We start from the raw sequence: 9425 nt of genomic DNA, 5'->3' as shown, positions 1-9425 counted from the left end.
GAACCGAGTTCGTTTTGGGGTTCCTTGACCTGTTGCTAGTCACCGTGTGATTTTCGTCTTGTTCCAAGTCGGTGATTTTTGACGCCTATTTTCCGATTTTATCGATTTTAAGTGTCGTTTTGTGTGAACTTTGTATTCTTACCTCCTTGTTTGCATATGTTTATGTTTGTGTGCTTGTGGATGTTCCTTGTGATTGAATTTGCATGTTTTCGGATTAATTTTGCACGCATCTCAAATGGTAATATGCGGCTGCCCCAGACGTTGCTCCGTTGTGTTTACATGTTATTTTCACACCTCTCTCACTTCTATTCTATGATTGCGATGAAGATATGATTTGATTTACTCTTCCTTGTTATTTTTGACTCGTTTGTTGAGATGTGTAAGGTACACCGATTGAAAGTTCCAAGCGCGTGATTGAATGCACTCCCCTTTATTTATCGGGGTGCGGGTTCACTATTCTATGCGAGCTATTGATCGAGAAAATAACAAGTGTACTATTTTGCCTTTTATAGTAATAATGGGGAAATTCCCCGAATGTCGATCTCAAGGACTGCAAGTTAATATTGAGTTTAAATTATCATTCAATTAAACAAAAAGTATTAATTTGGTTTTTAGGTGTAAAAATATAATAATAAAAGTAAAGGTAAAGAAGGATGAAAATAAGGGTTTATAGAGAAAAAGGAACAATGTCAGGGAAGGTGTATGATTTATCCCTATAACAACTCTGAGTCACTCTTGCATCAATAAATATCAATTACTACCAGTTCTTAAGGGTATTTTCTCCCAAGTCCCTGCCGAGAAAACCTTTAATCAATCTACCCTAATTTCTATGTCCATAGCCAATTAGGGTGAAGTTAAGCTTTATAATATCAAGAATACTCTGGTTCATACAGGGTATCCCTTGTCCTAGGTGATATCTACTGCAGAGTAACCTTATGAAAACCTTATCAATGGCGGTCCAGCCTAATTGATAACCACAAATCAATCTCGATTGGTCCGAAAGAGAAAGCAATAAACACATCAAAAGGTTACCGTAAAAACAATATTATAAATACAAATGTAAACTCAATTTCGTTACAATTCTAAATCAGGGACACCCCCTAGCATTGGGGGGTTTAGCTACTCATATTGTTTAAAACAAATTCAAGATAAAAATTACACATTACAAGTAATTGGATGACTTTGATCTTCAATCGCTCCCGCTCATGAATATCTTCAGCTCTCTGAATGCCTTGATCTCTGTAATACTTGATTGCTTCACAATATTGTGTTTTGTCGTATTCCCAGATGATTTTTCCTTTGGCAGAAGACCTTCTTTTATAGTGAAAATTCCCAGCAGCAATTGGACAGGTCCAAAGATATCTCTAAAAAGCCCGACGAACAAAAAGCCCGAGAAAAACTGGATTTTTGGGCTTGGGCTGACACGACCCATGTTAGCTGGCACGGGTGGCCGTGTCAGCCTACTGTTCTGACTGACACGCCCCTAGCAGGGGGTGACACGGTTGAGGATGATACCTGACACGGCCCGTGTCAGCTGACACGGGTGGTCGTGTCAGGCTACTGTTTTCTTCATCATGTCCTCCCTTGCTTGACACGGCCCATGTCAGGTGACACGGGTGGCCGTGTCAGGCCTCCTATACCGGGGTTTTCTGCTCCTTTGCTCGCCGAAATCTCGCACTGTCTCATTCTGAAGTCTCTGGTTCTTCTACCTGGACATGTCAAACAAAACACAGCTATCCCACACATAAAATCACGAAAATAAAAAGTAAAACATAATAATGATTAAAATTGCTTAAATAAAATGACGGAAGTAAAACTAACTCGAAATGTATCATAAATGCTTGCACAGTGTGTCAAAAACCTCTGTTTCGAGTCGGATCAGTAACAAAAACTCAATGCAAATGGTGACTGGTCAGCTATGTTACCGTGAGTTTGTTATTCCACATGGATTTTTCGTTTCCCATTTCTCGGGAAATGTACTTTGTTTATCTATATCCGTTTGGTATTTACGTGATGCAGGTTCGCGTATACTGACGTCAGTGCAATTTATTTTCGCCGACGGTGTCCATTTGCATTATGGATTATGTCCCGCCTTCTAATTGCGTTTGGTTTGGTTGATGCTAACTTGTACGAGATTCTTTGGGTTTCGGTTTTTCTGCATTGCTTGCTCATTACGGATTTGATATCCGTTTGGTATACTTCTTAACCCTTTTACTTTTTCGCACTATTTGATGCCATGAGAAGTAGGACCTAGACATTCATTGCATAAGTCCTACTTTGTAGGCCATGTTTGCTGGGAGTCTGTGCCATGTGGGCAGGCAATCTGATTTGTTTGTTTATTTTTGTGCTAAAGACCTCCAAAGAGGCGTCCCCTTCCCAATACCCCTGATAAGTCCTCAAGAGAAGGCAAGCAGAGAGGGTCCGCAATCGACCCCCTCACATTCGTCTATGTCGTTCATTGGCTCGCGTTACACATTGACGCCTTTGAACCAATTCCCACGCTCTTGTTATCGAGTCGGTCAAGTGGAAAATGATATTTCAATCGGATACCCACGCATTGTCTAGCTCGCGTCGCCCGACGCTGATGCTTTGTGCTCTAACGCACAATGATTAATATTCCCCGTTTCCGCACTTGCCTTTGTGACTTGATACCATGGTTAAGGTAACATATTTCCAAACAGATGAGCTTGTTTGCATTGGTCAACACGACCTCGAAGCTAAAGCCTTCCCCTATCCTACTTTGATCTAATATCACTGCTAGGTGCCCCCTTTCCCTTAACCAACTTTGCTAATTCGATATCACTGATTGGCCTCCTTCTCCTTTACATGCCGTTGATGCTATGTCATCTCGGTAGGCGTGTGCTACTCGGTGTGAATGGATATTCCCCAAGCATGTGATTGTAATTGATTATCTGTTTGATTTTATTCTTGATTGTATGTTTTGACTTGCTTCGGCTTGTCTATCACCACACGATGCATTCACAAGCATGATTGCACAACACTTGCACATGCCATGATATTCTATCCCTGATTTGCATTCTATCTCTGATTTGTATCCTATCTGTCATCATTTCCTCACCACTATACTGCGTGGTTGAGTTTGTATGCATCGCGTTCACCACTATCCTACATGGATGATTGCACTTGATTGTATTGCATTCTACATTTACATGCATCGTTATCCTATACGGTCGTTACGTTTTGTCTCTATTATCCTACACGGACATTTGGCATTTACGTGCACCGTTATCCTATACGGTTGCTACGTTTCATCTCTGTTATCCTACATGGACATTGCATTTTGTGTGCACTGCCATCCCATGCGGATGCTACATCTTCTCTGTTATCCTACACTGACGATCCCATTTGTGTATGCCGTTATTCTATGCGGATGTTACGTTCTTTTATGCCTATCCTACGCCGTACAATGTATTTTGTGTGATTACGTATTCCATGATTTGATATAGTTTACGTACAACTCACCGCATACAGTATATGGATTTTGTTATCCTATAGGGATGTCCATGTACTGATTGCGCATATTCTATTGCGCATTTCCTTTCTGCGTTCGATTATGTATATCTTATTGCATACATCTACACTTCGTGCATATTCTATTGCACTTGTTTGTGATGGCGCCTATTCTACTGTGTACATCTTTTCGCGTATATTCCACTATGCATTCATCTGCATTGCTTGCGTGCGTTGTAGTTTGATATAGCTGTACAGGCTCATCTCTCGCATCTTGTATGTGTGCTCTGTGATTCGATACTGTGTTCACGTACTAATTGCGTATATTCCATTATTCTTACTTCTTCTCACGAGCACTGTTATCCTATACAATTGCCACATTTATTCTACCGCACCAGGTACTCCAACTTTGTTATCCCATACGGATGTTGACACACCGATCGCGCACATGTTTCCACAGGCATCTTTGCGTTCACTCTACTTTGTTTTCATTTATCCTATGGTTATCATCCTATGTTTGTTTACCGTGTACGTTCCCTTGATATGGTCGTTATGCGTGTCTGTTCACTCTGTGCGCTTTATGCGTTTACTTGCTATTTGTTGCATCATCATGCATTGCCTTCAATTTTTTCTTTTCACCCCTTTTTGAGGGTAACTACGAGTGCCTTGATCTCTCACTGCACGAAGAGGGTACGTAGGCACAAAGATTTACAACCGCGGCAGGCACAATCATGCATTTTTATTGTTTTTATCATTGATCATTCACTATTTATACCATGTTCATGCATTGCATTTCAACCTAGTTCTAAGCAAACCAACCCAGTTAAATAGACAACTTGAGTGGATCCCATAGAGTACTACGGACGCGTGGGGTGTTAATACCTTCCCCTTGCGTAATCAACTCCCTTACCCTATCTCTTGGTCGCGAGACCATCAGATTCCCTTTTTCAGGTTTATTCAGTGTTTCCTTTCCTGCCTAGGATTAATTACATTGGTGGCGACTCTGTTGTTTGTTTTCTTCTATGCCTTATTTCGCCTTTGCACTGTGGATTTTGAAAATCCCGAGAGCGAAACTCGCCATCCTTCCTTTTTCTCTATGATACCAATTTGGTAGCCGGATCAAGTGCCAGATGGTGACAAACTATGTTTGGATCAATTCTGGGCATATAAGCCAATTTCCATGCGAACAAGTCTACATTATCCCTCAATATTCTAATGATCTTGGCATCCTCCTCTGAAGATAGTCTAGAACCAATCTGAGTTGTTTGTGATGATTGGTTACCAATCTGTACCATCTTTACATCCTCAATGGGTGTAAGACTATCCTCTACCAGATCCTCTCTTAGATATGTATAAACCAAGTACACCTTTAAGTGATCATCTTTTACTGGCTCCTCAATTTGATATTTTCTTTTAAGTTTCAAAATGTCTTTATAACACTTCCTTGCAAGCCCTTGATCACCCTTTACTGCTCTTACTCAGCCATCTTTAAGAGGGTGTTTTAGTGTAAGGTATAAAATGGATAATGCCTCCTCCAAGGCATTGAATGACGGCCTACCAATAATAATATTGTATGGAGATGTAGCATTGACAATTAAGTACCTCACCTTAACACTTTTCGCGTTGATTCCACTGCCAATATTCGTTATTATGGGTAAATTCCCCAACACATGCGCCTGCTCTCCTGAGAATCCAACTAAAGTACCTTTAAAAGGTAACAACTCGGTAATATCAAAATGCACCCCCTTGAATTCATCCCAATATAAAACGTCTGTTGAACTTCCCGAATCCACTAAAACTTATTTCATGCTCCAGTCATAGATTTGTACTTTGATTACCATTGGATCATTTTCATGGTCTAATACTCCCTCGGCATCTCTTCTAGAGAAGCTGATTATGGCCAGTTTCTCTTCTTCTTCTGGGATGGTTTCTTCTTGACATGCATCACTGTCTGGGCATTCCTTTTTCTGGCGGAACTGGTTCCCCCCCTGTGAATCCTCCAGCAATAGTATTCAGCATGTGACGGGTAACCCGAGTTTCGTGTACCTTCTCCTTGTTCTTTCCCTTATTCCATATAGGATTTTTTTGAGCCATTATCTCCTCGAGATTGACTTCTCTTCTTTAGCTTCCCTCCGAGGTCTTTAATATAGGACAACATCCGACCTCTTCGAATTAAGATCTCAATTTCTTTTTTTAGTTGATGACAATTCTTGTGCGGTGTCCATGAAGTATGTGGTATTCACACCATTCAATCTCATCTCTTTTCATTACATCGGGGATCCCTTTTGGGCGCCCTGGTATAGGAATTAATTTGAGATGATAGACCTTGTCGCTATTGGGATTTCACAATAATGAAACTGGGACTAAAGAAATGCCAAAGAGAGGCAAAATCAGAAGAGTCGTTGTAATACCCCAAAATTTACCCTTCATTTTTCCTGGAAGCATGGGATTATGTTTTACATTTCATTAGCATCATATTAGGTCATACTCATTGCATACTGCATTAGTGACTTGGGAATCATATTTTGATTGATCACTCCTTAACAGAAGGAGCCCACACAAAGCAAGATTGAGAATTGGGATTCATTTTATAAATATACAAGTCTCAAGGATCTCAGGGGGCTCCAGGAATCTTATTATGGTCCTCAGTTTATTAGTGAAGGATTCAGAGCTATCAGAGTGTTCAGCTGGATTTAATCAGGAAATTAGGGTTTCATGGCTGCCTACAACATGCAATGTTTGGTTGGAAGTAGAGGAGCTCATCCATGTCATGTTTGAAGAGGCATCTTGGCCTAGGAAGAATCACAATTATCTCAGGAAGATCCATTGGCAAGCAGTGCAATCAGTTCCCGATCAATTTTGCCCTAAAACTAGGGTTTGGTATAAAATCAGTTTATTTCTGATTCTTTGGGTGAAACTCTTTTCCACGGCCCTCCATATGACCACAAGGGTCTACATACAAAAAATCAGCTATTTATTTGAGCTAGAGGTGCTTCAATTGATCATTGGAATCGAGAATCAGACAGTTTGGGAAAAGTCAACTGTAGGACCAGAAAAGTCAACTCCTGACATTTTGAGAGTGGAATCTCAAAATCCATGCCTAGGGGATCCTACATGTGAAATTTGATCAAGGTTGGATCATGGATTCATCATTTAATCGGGAATTGGCAAAGTTACTTAATTTGGAAATGTTTGACTTTCCATTTAGGGCAAGTTTTCATGATTGTTGCACTCACTTTAAGCCCATTTTCCATCAAGATAAAAGATCCATTCGAAAATTTCTCCAATATGAAATTTGTTCCTCTTGTTCCAAGCTTTCTAGAGATATAAAGTTTGCTCCATTTGGATCAAGATTGAGAAAGTTATGCTTAGTCAAAGTGGGACATATTTTTAGGACACAGAAAAATTTCTAAGTCCAAAAATCTTCAAAGTTTGTCAAGACTTCTTGGCCCGTTTTCTTGCACTTCAAGGCATCATTTGAAAAAAATTTCTTCACAACAATTGTACCTTGCCATGTCCTCTTTCACATCCATTTGGAATCATCTCATTTGGATCCATGGTTTGAGAGATACATTCACCTAAAGTGGGCATCATGACATGATTTTCCAGGCAGCATTTAGGCCAAACTGGCCCAATCAGCTTTGCATGGTGCAACCTGAACTTGAGGCTCATTTTTCACATTCTTCCATTCATCATTTCAACTTGTGCTCAACATGAAAGATGACATACTCCATGAGGTCTTTCTACTGTTTGCATTGTCTCACCAATTGGTGACTTGATCATCAAGTTACATGGCCATAAAGTCACCACCTTGGAACTTTTTCTTGCTTGCCAAACCAGCCATGCTATATGCTGCACGAACCAAGTCATGTTTGCTACCTCTTTTGTCCATGCATTGGATATACATTCACTTAAGTTTGGCCTAAAATAACACAAACCTAATACACCTCACTTTGCATTATGGACATCATGGATTTCAAGGCCTATTAGAACATTTGATCATCATATTTAAAGGTTGCAAACCCTAAACCTAAAAGGGCATTGGAATTTTGTGGCAAGCAAGGCAAGGTCAGTTTCCATTCTCTCTCAACAAGCTCTTGAGTTAGGGTTCTTAAAACACAAAGGAGGCATCATATTCTTCCATCATCTTCTTCTATCAAAGGGGCAGTGGACCTAACTTCCACTAGGTAAACTCTTACTCTATCTTCCATGGCCATGTATGGATATATCCATGTTCATCATCATCATCATCATTACCATGCTCATCATTATTATCATTACTGTTCATGTGCTCATATTTGTTTCATGCTTGTTTACAATGCCAACCACATGCTTGTGTTCTTGTTATTAATTTATGCATGCTGAATTTTTTGCCTTTGCCCGTGTCCATGTTGACATCTTGTGGTCAACTTTTCTCCATGATCAAACCATCATTTAACCTAAAATAAGTTACCATGATAATCTACACATTTCATACTTGAATTTTGGTTTTTATTTCGTGGCATTTGGTGCAATATAGCGCTTATATTCTTGAGTGGAAAATTGAAAAAACTCACTGCACTTTCACATGGTTGCATGGTTATGGAGCTAGGGTTTGGTTTGTGGAAGAAGATGACCGCGTGGCGCTTCCTGAACCGTTAGATCCAATGCTTGTGATTTAATATGGGTTGTCCATTTATTTTTGTCTTGTAGTCACTTAAAATAAGCTGACCAATTGATAGGATGTCACATGCTTTTTAAAAATAAAATGTACATTTTAGTTGTCACGCCTGGATTAAATGGTTGTTGTGGATCATGGGCCTGCGCATCTGCTTTTGACACCCCCACTTTCATGGCCCATCAACACCAATCCATTTATTTTCATTTTCTTTTTTAATTCCAATTTATTTTCTGTTTTGATTTTAATTATTTTAAAATATTTTCTTTATTCATAAAAATGTCCAAAAATATTTTTCATATTTCTTAATGTCTTATCTAATTTTATTTTATTTTTATTTTCGTATTTATTTAATGTTAATATTTTATTTTAATTATTTGTTCTAAATGGTCCATTTTAACACACATTTTTTTCTTGATTTTATTTTTATGTCTTAAAATTCTTTTTAGCTTTTGATTTTTGGGATGAAGATTGACCAATGTCCCATGGTCAACTTGACCTTTTCTTGGAATTTTATTTCCCATTTTCAATTTATTTTGGATTTATTTTTGACCTAGTTTGGTTGGTTGACTTTTAGTTTGACCTTTATTTTATTGCAATTAATTTATAAACCAATTTTCATTATTTTTAAAATCATTTTGGGGGATGATGATGTCCTGACCCCACCTCATTTAGTTTAATTTTTCATAATTTTCTTGATTAATTTACTATTTATTTGATATTTTTTTAAGTTGACTTGAATTTTCAGTTGACTTTCTTATGATCGATGTTTGACTTAGGGATTGCTTATGGCAATTGAAGAGATCTTTTGATCCTCCCTTGTTCATCTCATATGCCATGTATTAGAGGCCTTTCATCTTGATTTTATTTGATCCTTACCTCATTTCCTGATTAAATTATTCAGTGAACCTTTTGTGCATATTTTCATCTGTCTGATTCATCAGTTATCTTTTATACATGTTCCTCTCATTCATGCTTTCTATTGCTTGATTGTTTAACATGTTCATACTTCCCATGCTTTGTTCAATGCTCCATTATTTCATTATTTGATTCTTTGATTTGATTATACATTGTTAGCTTATCTGATTTGATTGATAATTGTTGCCTACTTGTATGATGTATGAGGCATATATTCTTATTGTTTGATTTCCATGAACCATCCCCATTCATAAAAAATGTACCCCTCTCCCATGAAGTGTATAATGTTTGTTCTTTCATTCTTTATTCATCTGTTAATACAAGAATTAAAACGAACATTCGATAATCATTTCAAAACAAGACCAAAAGCTCGATCCAA

Source organism: Lathyrus oleraceus, chromosome 2, assembly GCF_024323335.1.
Source record: "Lathyrus oleraceus cultivar Zhongwan6 chromosome 2, CAAS_Psat_ZW6_1.0, whole genome shotgun sequence".
Lineage (NCBI taxonomy): Eukaryota > Viridiplantae > Streptophyta > Magnoliopsida > Fabales > Fabaceae > Lathyrus > Lathyrus oleraceus.
The sequence above is the reverse complement of the archived record's forward strand: the minus strand, read 5'-3'. Positions refer to the sequence as shown.